Source organism: Leucopleurus acutus (genome assembly GCF_964270905.1).
Source record: "Leucopleurus acutus genome assembly, chromosome: 16".
In the NCBI taxonomy this organism is placed as follows: domain Eukaryota; kingdom Metazoa; phylum Chordata; class Mammalia; order Artiodactyla; family Delphinidae; genus Leucopleurus; species Leucopleurus acutus.
The window spans coordinates 19,004,133-19,019,452 of record NC_139158.1 but is presented as its reverse complement, the minus strand read 5'-3'; positions in this window follow the sequence as shown (position 1 = coordinate 19,019,452).

Genomic DNA, 15,320 nt, shown 5'->3' with positions numbered 1-15,320 from the left:
TACCTGGCACGAGAATTACATGGGCAATGGATGAGAAGCCAGGTTTGAAAAGTGCACAGCCAAAAGCTCTTCTATAGAAGAGTCTTCCAAATCTTATAGCTCACATATGAAAGCAAATGAATAGAGGTCTTCCAACTTAGGACAAAAAATTTTCATATTTTACTTAACATACCAGTAAAAAATGGTGAAGCTTAAAGAAACAATTAATTAAAAAATTAATTTTAATCAACCATCCTAGAAGAAATACTAAATTATCCTGCTAGTCTCTCCAAAGAAAATTATGTTGCAAAATTGTCTTCATACAAAGAAGCAATCGAAAAGTTTGAGGTCAAATACCTGGGGAAATAAATATAAATATTATAATATTTTTTCCTGGATTTTGTGGTTTGCGGTATATGTCAGTTTTTTTTTTAAATTTGTAATTTGTTGTGATTTCTTTACTTATTCTTAATACATATTTACTTTATGCTTTGGAGACAGTAATGCAATATAATATTTATTGAGTGCTTGTTTCCCTGCCAGACACTGATCTTTGCTTTTGTTTAGAATTCATTTTTTTAAATTAATTGCTTTTGGAGTATAGTTGCTTTACAATGTTGTGTTAGTTTCTACTGTACAGCAAAGCGAATCAGCTATACGTACACATATATCTCCGTTTTTTGGATTTACTTCCCATTTAGGTCACCACAGAGCACTGAGTAGAGTTCCCTGAGCTATACAGTAGCTTGTCATTAGTTATCTATTTTATACATAACGTCAATAGTGTATATATGTCAATCCCAATCTCCCTAGAATTTATTTTTTAATTTACATATGTATTTTTGGTGTATAGTTCTGTGAGTTTGACAAGTATATAGGTATTTACTTTTGCATCTAATTTTGTACTTGTAATTTTGTATTTTTTTTAGGGAACACTCCCTCCTCCCCAAATTATATAGGCTTCCAGCCCCACAAAAGTTGAGCTTGCTTTGCTCAACTTCCTCATTTATTATCTAGCTTTCTTATTAGACTCTAAGCTTGGGCATTGTCTATTTTCCTCATTCCACTTAAGCCAGCATCTACTACAGTGCCTGGCATATAGAAGGTGTTCAATGTGTACATAAGGGAAGTTGTGGGAGTACAGTTCTTAGCAAACTCCTCAATCCTGGGACATATGCAAAGCCTGTTGTGAGGAGTTTGGCATCGCTTGGGCCACTGTGACGTGTTCCTAGGAATACCTACCAACGTTTCTGTGGTCCCGTAGGTTGCTGTGCTTTCTTATTCTCTTCTGCTATTTTTCTACCGGCAGGGTTCAATATCCACCTATCACGTCTTATTTTCTCCAGCCTTAGTTTGCAAGATTGGAATTTTACCTTGGTCCTTCTTCCTAAATTTCTGCTCAGGCCATTTAGGGTCCCAGTTTTCTCTCTAAGTCTGGAGGCCTGATTCTGAATTCTAGCCCCTTGGAAGGGTTTCATAATCTTGGCCCAATCTCCTTGGTGTTCATTGCACTGCTGTCTTTATTTCTAAAATGTGTTCTCTGTGGAGGTCCAGACTTAGGGAACTTGTTTGGACTTCTTATCATTTCTTGGATCCATGATTAATTAATTCCTTCAACAAATTTTTATTGTATACTATGTGCCAGGTAGTGTGCTTAGGGGGACAAAACATAAATTATCCTTGACTCCACAGATTCTTCAATCTAGACTGGGCTGGGTGAGGAGAGAGAGACAGAGAGAGGAAACAAGTATCTAAACCGACAGATGAAACTATTACAAGTTATGATAAGTGCTGTAAAGACAATAACCATGACACTGAGATAAAGAATAATTGAGCAAAAAGGGGGTGTGTATGGCCAAAGATAGTGACTCTGAATAGGAGACCAGACCCGAGACCCAAGGGATGAGAAGATGTCAGCCATGTGACCAGTGGAGAAAGTACATTCTGGACAGAGGGAGCAAACTGCATGAAGATATCTAGGTAGGGAAGGGCTTTGTGGGCCTGAGGAACAGATTAAGGCCAGTCTGGGGAGAGGATAGTGTTGGAGGGAAGATGAGGTTACAGATAGGGGCCAAATGGTACAGGACATTTAGACCTTGATAAAGACTTTGGATTTTCTTTTCTGGTTTCATGGTAAACCTTTAAGGGTTTAAGCAGGGAAGAGACCTGATAGGATTTATGTTTTGAGAAGATCCTCCTGCTTAGTGGAGAATAGGTGCTAGGGCAGGGCTTCCCCTAGCATCACCCCAGTGGGTACCCTTTATGTAGACTGCACTGTGAATGGTACCCCCTGGGGTTGGACCTTGGCAGTAGCCCTTCTAAAAAGGCAGGAAGACCATTTCAGGCAGTGGTTCTCCACTTGGGCTGCGTGTTACACTCCGCTGGGTTGGGGGTAGTTTCTAAAGAACACTGATGCCCAGCTGCATCTCCACCCCCAGGCTATTTAAAATCAGAACCTGTGGGAGTGGGCCCCAGGAGTCAGTGTGCAGCCAGTGTTGAGAACCGCTGCTTCGGAAGAGCCTGTCACAGCAGCCCAGGCAGGAGATGATGACCATCTGGACCGGAACAGTGGCAATAAAGAGTGCAATTTGAGATATATTTTTGAACAGAATAGACAGGCTCGGCTGAATGTGGAGAGGGGGTGAATGGGAAGAAACGAGGATTACTCCCAGGTTTCTGGCTTGGGCAATTATTAGCAATACAGTAAGTTCCTTACATTCGAACGAGGTCCGTTCTGAGAGCACGTTCATAAGTCCAATTTGTTTGTAAGTCCAACAAAGTTAGCCTAGGCACCCAACTAACACTATTGGCTATATAGTACTGTACTGTAATAGGTTTATAATACTTTTCACACAAATAACACATAAAAAATAAAGAAAGCATTTTTAATCTTACAGTACAGTACCTTGCAAAGTACAGTAGTACAGTACAACACCTGCCATACAGGCGCTGGTGTTGAGTGAACAGGCAAGAAGAGTTACTGACTGGAGGAGGGAGAGGAGGTGGGAGATGGTAGAGTTGAAAGATCGTCAGCAATAGGAGATGGCGGGCAAGCTGCAATGTCACTCACGCCTGATGTTGATGGAACGCACGTTCACATCTTTGAAATTTCGCAAATTGAAGGTTCATATGTAGGGGACTTACTGTAGTTCTCAAACTCTAGCATGCTTCAGAAACACCCGGAAGGCTTGTTAGAACACAGATTGCTGTACCCCACCTCCAGAGTTTCTGATTCTGGGTGGGTTTTGAGAATTTGCATTTTGAATAAGTTCCCAGATGATATTGTCAATCCAGGGACCGTTTTTAGCCCAAGAGGAGAGCTTTTAAAATGCCCAATCAGGCCACATACCAATGAATTAAATCAGAATCCCTGGGTGTGGGATCCAGACACTAGTACTTTGGAATCACTTGGGAGCTTGTTTAATACATTTAAGTCTGGCCAATCCCCAGATTTTGAGTTAATTGGTCTGGGGTAGGGCTTGGAAACCAATGTTTTAAAAGCTCCCTCAGAATTCTTCTAATCACATGTCACAGCTTTCAAAACCAGAGCACCAGGTGTGTGGTGATGTCATGTGCTGATATAGGTACAGGTGTTCTCTCCAACCCTCCACCATGGTTTCAGAAGTCACCTACCTCAGAGAAGCTCGCTGTCACTGCCCTAGACATACGAGGTTCTTAAAACATATGAACCAAAAGACAGAGCTCCCTCCTTTTCCTTTCTTGCTGTAAACACATGATGTACAATCCCCAGGGAACCAGTTGTTAACTCAGTCCCCAGAGAATACAATAGAATGTGCCCCTATTTAGGAATAGCTGTGCCCCATTGCATCCTCTGTGCCTAGCACAGTGCCTGAGCCACAATAAGCATTAAATATATATTTATTTTCCAAATATTATAAAAATGAAAACTTTATGAAAAGTGAAAAAAGCTCAGGAGCTTTGGAACTTTAAATATTAGCACTCACCAACGAGTTCCATAAATCTCTATGCTGGTTGTGAAACTGAGATTTTGATGTGGGTCCCACTGCAACACACCCAGGTGAAGTCAACGTCGACCCAACAGCTTCCAGGCCATGAGGAAACAGACAAGCTTGCAGAACCCTTGAGGAGTTTCAGGGGGGTTGTCTTGTCGGGGTGAACGCATCCTCATGGTATCTCTAATGTAAGAGGCCAGGTGCCACATGCTCTGATATGTTCTCCATCAAGGCATTCATGTGACGCAGCTAATGAATTCACAACCAGCATCCAGGTTATGCAAGAAATGTCACTCTTCATTTGATTAAGTTCCACGCTGAGCCAGCAACCTGCTTAGCTGGTGGGAAAATCTCTGTTCTCTTTATTGAGAGTCACTTTACTCTTGTGACTTGCCCTGTGGGCATGGGGTTTTAGGTGGAGTAAAGTATTTGGGGAGGTTCTTTCTAGTCTTAGTCCATACTCTTTACCTGTAATAATAAGCCCATATGGCACCTTGAAATTGGGACGTTCCGCCTCCATTCTGTGCCTGGGCATGAAAAACTTCACTGGGGCTGAAAGTCTGGGTGTGTCCAAGGCCCAGCCTGGCTGAGTGTAACACACACAGTCCTACCAAGTCTTTCAGGCTCTGTGGGGCTGTGGATTAATAATCCCACTACTAAGGATCCCATCTCTTTCTTTTTGCGGTGGAATCTCTCTCCTCTCAGCTTTTCCTCTTACTCACCATCCTTGGGCACACACCATTCTCCCATCCTCCTCCAGGATGCCCACTGTCATCTTCCTGGTGATCTTAGGTTTTCACAAAGGCCAGAGAGAGATGTTGTCTTTCAGGAACTTTGACTTTCTGCTCTGAAAACACTTTGAAGAAAGACAAAACAAAGGCCTGGCTACCTTCTTAGACTAAGAGAGGGAGAAGTTCAGATTCCAAAGCACAAATGCACTCTTGTTCTTGTAATTCTTCAACACATTAACATCTCAATAAATTATCTTGCCACAATGGTAATTTGGAATAGTATGTATCTCCGGACATCAAACCATTCTAGATGTCAATGTCGTTTAATTTCCCAGGTTTTCTGTGGCTATGGGTGTGGGGATAGCCTCTGAATCCCCTTGACTCTATCAGTAACGAGATCTCTGCTGACTTGGAAAACTTCTTACAAACAGAACAGTCACAAATCTTCACAGGTAAACATCTGCACAGCTCTGTGGATTGTTCTGGAAGCTTTCTCTTAACATTAAATTGGCATTTCATCAGAACATCACTTACTAGTCAGAAGTGTTCCTATTCAAAGGCAATACAATCTAATTCTCTCTGCAAAATAGGCCAGATTACACTAATGAATCTCTCTAGAGGGAATATTTATCCGAATTTGAGTGTCATTAGTAAATATGGCCCGAATAAACATTTCCTGGGTACCAAGGGCCGAGGACTCAAGGAGAGAAATATCCTCAAGGAACTCAGTTTAAGGGGGAAATAGCCACACAATTTTTAAAATATGAGGTGATAAAACATGAATAAAAGGCTCTGGTATATAGTGGAAGAGCCAATAGAAAATTCATAGAAGAAATGACCTTTGATCTGGGTTGTGAAGGACACATGAATATTTTTCAGGTGGGGATGAGAGAGAGGTCATTCCAGGAAGGAGAGCAGCCAGAGCAAAGGGACCAGGGCAGAGCTCTGCACACTCCGTGAGGCGGGTGTACGAGCGTTTGTGTGCGCCAGGGCGGGCATTGGGAAACGAGGAGCAGGGGATGGTCGGAGGTGGTTTTCAGGAGGAGAGCAGGGAGTATAAGAAGTTTCTCTAAATCTGTTACCGAAAGTGGGGTCTGGCTGCTTGCCACTCTAAAGCCAGCACTTGAGAGGCGAGGTTGGTGGAAAGGAAAGTTTGCTGTCTTCTGGAGACCAGTAGCTGGGGGTGGGGTGGGGTGGGAAGGCTGAACTCATGTCCAAAGGCCGAATCCCCACTGACAATCAGTGGGCAAGAGCTTTTAAAGGGGAGTTTCAGGGGTAGAAAGGTGGAGGGAAGAGGCTCCATGCAGAAACAGCAGTCAGCTCTGACAGTCATCTTGAAATTGGTCCTGCGGTGGTCTGATCAGCATCATCTTGACTGTTCTAAGTACAGTTAATCTTCAGTCCTAGGGTCAGTTTGTTCCCATTTCCTTCAGGCCAATTCTCGGAATTGTGGCAGCTTATGTCATGGCTACAGACTGATCATCATGTAGTTAACTTCTTCCACCTGGTAGGGGTTTCAGTATCTATAAGACAGCTCACGGGATAGGGCTCAGAATATTACCTATAGCCCTTGAGGAGGAATTAAAAGTCCTTGACTTTGTTAATAACTAAACTATTATTATTATGTCCTGTTTGACTGCTTTCCTTTGCTTCTGTATTTTCCCACTTCTCTGATTAAAATTATTCTTTAGCTAAAGTTTTTCTACAGACAAAAGGCAAGTGGAGGACATGGCAGGGAAGGACCACAGGGTCCTGCTCTGTTTCAGATTGAACCTAGTTTTATGACTGACATGTAAATCTTTTGTGTAGTTTCTCAAATAATGCTATCAGTAAGACAATGACTACCATGACTGCTACTGTTCCTACTGGTATAGAGCTAGTGTTTGTTGCTCTCTTACTAGGTCTGAAGTTGACTGTATTTTAGGGATTGTCTTACTTGATCCTACCGTCTCGATGAGTAGTTCTCCTATAATCCTCGTTTTATAAATGTTGTTCTCCGTATTCTCACATGCTACTTTCTGTTCTGGCTACTATTCCAGATGCCTAAGGAGCTCATGTGTTTCTATGTGACTGGCTTATGCCTTCCGTCGTACAGTTTTTGTTCTTGTTTTTAATTTTCTTTTTTAGAAGGTCAAAAGCCCTGTTTTAAGGCAAAATGAAGTTGCCTGGCATGGTGTCCCCTTACATCTGTTGCTATACCACTGGATGTTTTGACCTCACCATTTTGACCCCTCTGTTTTGACTTTGGGAACACTTGTTCCTACTCTTTGAACCCTGAGAATATTTTGAATCCAAGACTTGTAATTAGAATCATATCAACTCAGATGGACTCCCCATTCAGAAAGTGTTTTCCGCAGTAAATTCCATTAAGCCAATTTAACCCCTTGATCAATTTTCTCCGTAGCAGTTAAACCATTTCCAAAAATGTTAACTCTTACTAAAATTATTTTCATTTGGATCAATTATTTTCCATTTAAAATTTGAAACAAATTTGATGTATTGATTAGGCATTATCCAAGCAAATTTTATTGATTCTGGCTTCTACTTTGTGTAATAGTCCTTATTTCTATTAAGTCTATTTTTTTCCTGGGTCAAAATATACAAATGTAATTTTTTTAAAAAACAAAATTTGATTCTTCTGTCAATTTGTAGTCAGTAACAAGTTGTGTTTTTCACTGTTATCAGTTTTATTTAGCATTGATTATTTATACCAGTAATTTAAAAATCAACCCATCACAAACTGAATTAAAATAATGATGCTTTCTATTTCTTATTCACAGGAAATTGTGAAAAATGTTCTGTGCACCCTCGTATGAAAGAAAAAAAGATTAAAGAGAGAGAGAGAGGAGAGAGAGGAACAGAGTATGAGGAGGATGAAAGAGACAGAGATAGAAATAGAGATGTAGAGAGAAAGACATAGATGGAAGTGAGACCTAGCAAATGAGAGAGAGAGGAAAAGAGAGTTTGAGAGGGAGATTGGTTGAGAGAGAGGGATGCTGTTTGCTAAGCTTTCAAAACTTTGTCAGAATTTAAATGTCCATGGGGGTCAAAATGTCAGGATATGAGAGCAGTGTTTGCTATTGATCAGTGATGGAGAGTAAGGTCATCCTGAGCAGAGGAGCTGAGGTCCTCATTAGCCTTAGGGAGGAGCATGGAGGAAAGGTCTGAAGCCAGCAAGAGTATCCAGAGAGCAGCATGCAAGGCACTGCTTGCCAGTATGGCTCTCCAGATTCACTACAAAAATACAGACTACTAGGCAATACCAACCTGATATCCCAAATCACTTGAAATAACCTGTAGCTGAGGGTCGTGGACTCCTGTTGTCTTTAGCATTTTCAAGATGAGAGGCCATTGATGTGGATTTACATTGTATCTTACAAATCCAGTAGAAAAGAGGGCTGGTGCCTTCCAGGACCTCATTTTCAATGACTAGCCATTTCCTATTGGATGAAGTTCAACTTCTGTTAACACAGAATACTAGATCCTTCACAATCTGGTTGGTGTCTGCCTCGCAATCGTCCATGCCAGTGGACACTTCACTTAGGCTGTTCCGAATGTTTACTGTTCACAGAGCACTATGATGCCTCCTTGTTCTCTCCATGTTAGTGTTGCCTGGAATTCCGTTTCCTGCTCTTCTGCCTGGAAAACTCATACATATCCTTCTGAGCCCTTCTTGAAGGGGTTCTTTCTTCTGTGAATTAGGTAGAGGGTGGAAGAGACGTGGTGGTGGGGATACTGTTTTGAATGTGAAGCACAGGGGAGTGACTGGGGCACAGTGTGTGCTGGGGGCAGACAGAGAGGGGCTTGGAGGTGATCCAGGACTAGGAGGGGAACTAAGAGAAACAGACAGTTAGGAGGGATTGGGGACATAGTGAGGTCTGAAGGAGATTGGGGGAGATGTAGGCTTAGACTTGGAGGACATTACAGAGAATGTGAGGGGAGGGAGGATGTGAAGAATTAAGTGTGACTAGAGGTAGCTGAAGGCAGTAGAGGTCAGGGCCGGGGAGAGTCAGTTGTGCACACCTCTGTCCTCTGTAGCACCCCATGAAGACCCTAATACAGCACTGAACACATTGGGTACTGGATGCTGTGTCACTTGCCTTCTGTAATCTGTGAGCTCCTCTCTCAGCCCTGGGCCATGGTTGGGAGAAGTGTGCAATGACTGAGCCTCCATCCCCATGGGAGAAACTCTCTGTAAAGAAGGAATGAGCTGGGAGGCAGTACCCCCACCCCCTGCCCAGTCTTTAGGAGGTACCTGCTCATCTTTCCGCAAGACAGTCTCTACCACATCACCAAGCTATGCTGTTAAAGCACCAGAAGACCACTAGTTCTGATTCAGATTCCCCCCCAGCATTCTCCTCCATGGCACCTGTTCATCTCCCTCACTGGGTAGAACCCAGGTTGTGAAACTGGAGGTCTTTACCTGAATTTTCTCTTGAACTTAAGGTCTCATTAGGTTCTCTGTCTGGGCTCTGTCCTGGGCTGAAGGTGAAGATCATTTGCTAAAAGTCAGGAGCTAGGTTGAAAGAGAAATGTAAAGTGAGTTCACCTAATAGGGACATTTGGAGGAAAAAGTGTCTGTGATTCTCTTATGAACTGCTGCATGTGACTTGTGTGACCTTGTGTAAGCCGTTTGATCTGTCTGAGCCTGAGTTTCTACATCTTCAAAATGGGGGTCAAATAGCTATCTTGTAGAGCTGTTGTAATAAGTAAATGTGTTATGGTACATTTAATGTTTATTTTTTCTATTTAGATTCTAATACTGTTTCAATTGATTTTTCTGTCTGGTTTAAGGTTGGAATTTAACTTAATTTTTTCCTGAATGAATAGAAAATTGTACAAAACACCTTTTATTGAATAACCCCCTCTTGCCTTCATCAATGAGAAATTCCATATTTACCATACACTGAATTCTGATCTGTCCATTTCTGGGCACTCAAATTGTGTTCTATTAATCCATTGGCCTACTCCTGGGCTAGTGTTTTACTGTTTTAGTCTTGCGGTTTCACAATCTGTTGTGATGTGTGGTCCTCTATCATTGTTCTCGTATTATGAGATTTTCTTGGGCTGTTCTTAGGCGTATGTTTTTCCCCCCAGATGAAGTTTCTTATCGAGTTACTAAATTTTTGATTTGGAAAGTACAGTTTTTAAAAAAATGATCTAGCTGCTTTTTAAGTGTAACATCATTTTTACTTGAAAGAACAATGACAGATAAATGATGGTTATTCAGATATGGGTATTTCCTGAGAATGAATGAAGTGAGTCTATAACTTTAAGGAAGGCAACTGACAGTATTGCAGATGCTCAAGTTCATCCTCCAGGGGAAAATTAGAGTTTCAAAAAACGTGTATGTGCCACCCACCATGAGCTCAACAGCTTCCCAATTCTTAAAGACATTTCTGATGAAATGGGTGATATTAACTGATGCAATTTAAAAAATGTTGCATAATGAAATGCGTCACCTTTTGGAAGTTCTGCAAAGCTCAGTGAACCAATAATTTCCAAATGACCAATGCATGATGTTGCAAAAGCATGCAAGTAAAAGACCCATCAAACTATATGATTTACCAATGTATTTTAATGTAGCAGAATATGAAAAGTTCGTTGATAGGATTTCATAGTCTGTATTGCAAATAACGCTTAAGAAAATAAGCGCTTGTCAAGTTTGGGGATTGTTTCAAAGAAGAATATCTATAATTATCTGAAAACATTGTTACAATACTATTCTCTTTTCAGTTACACATCTGTGTGAGGCTGGATTTTCCGTATTACTTCAACCAAAACAACATATCACAGAAGACTGAATGCAAAAGCAGGTAAGAGAATCCAGCTCTTTTCTATTAAGTCATATGTTAAAAAGATTTGCAAAAAGTATGCAAAATAACACCACTCTTCTTGCTAAATGTTTTGTTTTGGAACAAACTATTCTATATATTTATTTGTTTTATTATTTTATTCTTCATAAAGATATTTTATTATATTACCATGTAATGAATTAGTTATTTTTAAGTGAACAAATAGATTAAAATTTTAAAAAAATTCTACTTTAATTTCTAATGCGGTAAAATTTGCTACTTGTAATACACACAAACAGATTTCTCTAAGACTGTAAAGGGATCCTGAGGTCAAAGTTTGAGAACTACTGGTCGAGGCTATGCTGCTGTCCACAAGGCCATGAGCTGCAGATGGCATCGCTAAAAATATGGAAACAGCCTGGGTCCCTGAAAAGATCCCTACAACTCACATTGGATTGTTATGTAAATGAGAAATAAACCTTCACTGTATTAAGCCCCTTAGGTTTGGTAGTACAGCCTAGCCTAAGCTGCCTAACGCACACACTCAGATCTGCGCTTTAGGGAGATGATTTCGGAGGTGGTGTGAAGGATTGGTTTGGGATGGAGATGAGGATTCAGGATGAAACTGAAAACAGGGAAATGAATTGTGAAGTCATTTCAGTGGTCCAGTCCAAGGTCTGAACTGAGGCTATGGTAGAAGGCTACAGAGAGGGAAGAACAGCTATAAGATGCATCAAAGACAGAATTAGCTGTATTTGGTTAGCAGTTGTGGGGAGGTAGGAGGAGAAGGCAGAGAAGTCTTAAGAGGTTGAATTTTGGTCCCGGTGGAAATAGTGAAATTATTTATGAGATCAGTAACTCAGTATGCCTAGAAGAAATTTTATGTGTTTTGAAGGGAAAGGAAATGATGATTTCCATTTGAACACTTGAGTTTGTGTTGCCTGTGGGCCATGCAGAGATAAGAATAACAAACACTTAGGTGGTTCTTACTATGTGCTATGCATTATTTTAGGCACCAGACATACTAACTCATTTAACATGCACAACACAGGAGGTACTCATATTCTCCCTACTTTATAGTCATGGGATACTGAGGCATGGGAGTGAAGTGATTCATCCAAGTGAGGTGATCACCCAGCTAGTAAGTGACAGACTGGTGATTGACACCCAAGCACTTGGGTCTTAGACATTATTGTGTTATTTAGACATTATGTTATTCTGTCTCCTTATGTTATTCTATCATTACGTTATTCTATCTCTTGATGCTCAGTAGCTAATTAATAATCTGAGTCGTGGGTTCAAAGAGAGTTCTGGGTTGTTCCAAACATTAGATTGTGTATTTGTAAATTCCATCAGAAAGTCACTTATGTCAGCAAGGATAATACTTTCCACTTTCCCTCTGTCTGGCCACATCAGGAGCAGCAGGATTGAGTTAACTCCGCTAAACAGTCCTAGCCTGATGGCCCATCTGAAGGTATGGCAACTCCTGTTAGATTTCCCTACTTCACAGAAGGAGAACCCAGCCTATCATAAGCTGGCTCAGAGGACCATGCCTTTAAAACAAACAGGGGAATGTCTGTGAAAGAATGGGGGTAGCCACCAGGGTTTTCCAAGAACTGCAAGGATTCATCTTTGCTGAGTTGTCTTCTAGACTCTGGATGAATGAGTGCCTGCACTGCACACCTCCAGGGGGCATCATTCACATCTTATTCTGTTTGAATGGTGAGCTCTGGAGTTGCTTCGTGTACCGACATATCTCACTCTTACCATTAGCATCAGTTTCCCATTTTCCTGTGGACCGATTTTTGAGTAACTATGTTAATATTTGGCATCCGTTCTTGTGTTAAACTGACAATGATTAGGTCCTCAAGTCTGCTCTTACCTTATCAAACAAGATTTGGAATCTAATTTATGCTTATATCAAATCACAGCGTTTTGGCTTTTCCACTCCTATTCCATGTTTCCCGCTCGTAATGTAGGTGCCTCAGTGTCTGAGTGAGGAAAGAAAAGAAAGCTCTCAGTACAGCCCAGGAAACTCTACCTAATACTCTGTGATATTCTGTGATAATATTCTTTTCTCTATATGAGAAAAGAATCTGAAAAAGAATGAATATGTGTATATATGTATAACTGAATCACTTTACTGTACACCTGAAACTAACACAACATTGTAAATCAACTATAGTCCAATAAAATTAAGAAAAGAGATAGCTAGGAAAACAATAAGTTATCCAAAAAACAAAAAGCTCTCAGATTTTCACATTCTCTGTGGGGCAGGGGGCAGGGAGGGAGGGGTCCTGATGGACATCTGCCCTCTCCATTTAGGAGACCTTATAGGGGAGGTAAAAAGAACATCCCCAGGACTTTAGTCATCTCAAGTTCCCTGCAACCCCATCCTGAGGAGCCTCTGTTAGAGCTAGGATAAAATCCACAAGAGATTTGTTTCAAGATGTACTGACAGTTTCCTCAATTTATAGCCTAAGTCAGCTGAGGACCGTCAGCTCTTTCAAGGTAAGTGTACAATGGGCAGATGTGAAGTGCCAGGATGCCTCATTGAAATGAAAGCTTTATTCCTTTGATTCAGATCCATATGTGTAGCATGCTTCCTACGTTCTAGTCGCTTTCATACAATTTTTTGAAGTCATTATTTGTATGCCAGATGTCAACAGCTTGGGTGTTCCGGCAACCTTCAGCACACTGGGTTTACCTCGTCCTCTGAAGTGTAAATAAAATTGGTGTTGGCCTTGTAAACATCAGAGTTCCCTGGGGAGAGGAATGACAGCCTCTCTTTACAGAGGTGTGGGCAGGATGAAGGAGCCAACAAGAGTTGGTGAAACACACAGGAATAGCAACAGTGGGGAGCCATTACCACTGTGGGGGAGGGATGAAGGGAGAAGCAGTGTTACTGGAACCTGAAAGCCCTACATGTGGGATGGGGCCAGCCAGCCAGGAGTGGTGGTGGTAGGTGGGCTGAACCAGAGCCTAACAGGGGGCCAGGTGTAAATACCCCCCTGCTCTGTCTCCTCTCACTCTCTGAGCTCTTGCTGTCACCTCCCACTGGCTGCTTCTATCCAACAGGTAAGGGATACCTGGGGATTCAATCTGCAGAAGTCATTACTCCCTAAACACAGAGTAGAGCAGTGAAGAGTGTAGAATGGGACTGGCACCAATTTAAACCCCATATATGGTAGAAAACCCATTTTTTTCTAGAAGTTCTTAGGGGGACTTACGCTAGAAGCAGGAAAGGAGAACCAGAAGAAACTAGGTTACACTATCATAAACAACCAACCTCTACACCTTACCGTGGCTTGCTGTTGTATCGTTGCCATGCAGAGCTCAGCTCCATGCGGTCTCTCAGGGGCCCAAGCTAATGGTGCTCTGACTTCCGGTAGGTTCTAAGGGGAACAGGAAGTCTTCTCAATGCTGAGGGTGAAAGAGAATTGTGCATGTGCTTTTCACTGCTTCATTGTGAAAATGACAAACATCACCTCCACTCACATTTTATTGGTCGTCTCTTATTTTCTAACATCTGTTCCCTACCCTACTTGAAATCCCTTCCTCTCTCCTTTGAATTTCTCCCTTCTTCCCATTAGCTTACTTGATGCTAAAATCCTGTTCATTTCTTATTAAAAAATTCAGTTATCTCTTTTTTACTTACCCTAGTTGAACCTGGTTTTGTTTAGAATGTCTCATTTTATAAGCCAAACTACCTACTGAAATATGTTCTTATGAAAAGATAGATCAGTTTCCTTCTCAGAGGAGTTTGGAGGTCACCTTTTAAGGAGACTCATTTTTGTTCCTTCACATATAATTTCTCCATTAAAAAAAGACAACTGAGAGTCAGAGAAGGGGAGTGAATTACTTATAGTCATACAGGATTTGACTGATTTCCTAACTCTGCGTCCATAGCTCTTTTCTTTATCCTGTACCATCTCCCTCTCTGTATTCTCTTCTCGGAAAAACCACCCTTTGCTTAATACCATCTGCCTGGTTTTTCTTTAATCTTGTGCAGTTGAGCTCTGCATATAAAGAAGCCAACACCTTGGTGAGAATCATTAATTTTCAGAAGCTTTTATTTCAGTGACTCCAAAGATAATTGCTAAAAATAGGTGCACTCCCTGTAAGACACAGTTAAAATCAACTCATTTTGTGGTCAGGGTTCCCAAAGGAGTGAAGATGTGCAGAGAATGCAAGTGTTTCAGCAGCTGTGACAAATCTCTCCCACGGATGGGCGTGCAATAAATAATGATTTCTCAGAGGCAGCCTTTGGTGCTCGGAGTTGGGGTGGGTGGGTAGAGATGCCTGGAGATGTCCAGATAGGCTTAGGTTTTTCCAAAAGGGAACATGCATCATTTCCCATGAATGCAGGAGTGCAATGGGAGAAAGGTTACTGGGGACCTCACACCTGGGATTATTGGTATTTCAAAACTCCACAAATACCTTCTCTGTGTGTGAAACCTTCAATTAATGTTGGTAATACTCTTTAGCATCTGTAGCAGATCTCCCTACTAGTATAAGTTCAAGGTCTAAAAGAAATTAGCAGCCAGTCCTATTTTCTCTACTCCCCACTTTGGCCCAGCGAGGAAGGTAGTTCTCTTAACTCTTCTGCTTTTTAATAAGTGTGGGGAGGAAGCTTATGCACTTGGGCAAGACTTGGCTTACCTCCTTGTTCTGTGTACCAGTGGGCATACTTCCATCCTTCCTTCTCTCTGTCCGTGGTTTTCCTCCTTCCATCTCTCCCCCCACTCTCTTTCTCCTTCTCTATGTCTCTCCCTGCTTCTCTCTATCTCTCCTCCTTCCTCTTTTGGACCTGCCTTCTCCCAGGTACAACAAGGGTTGGC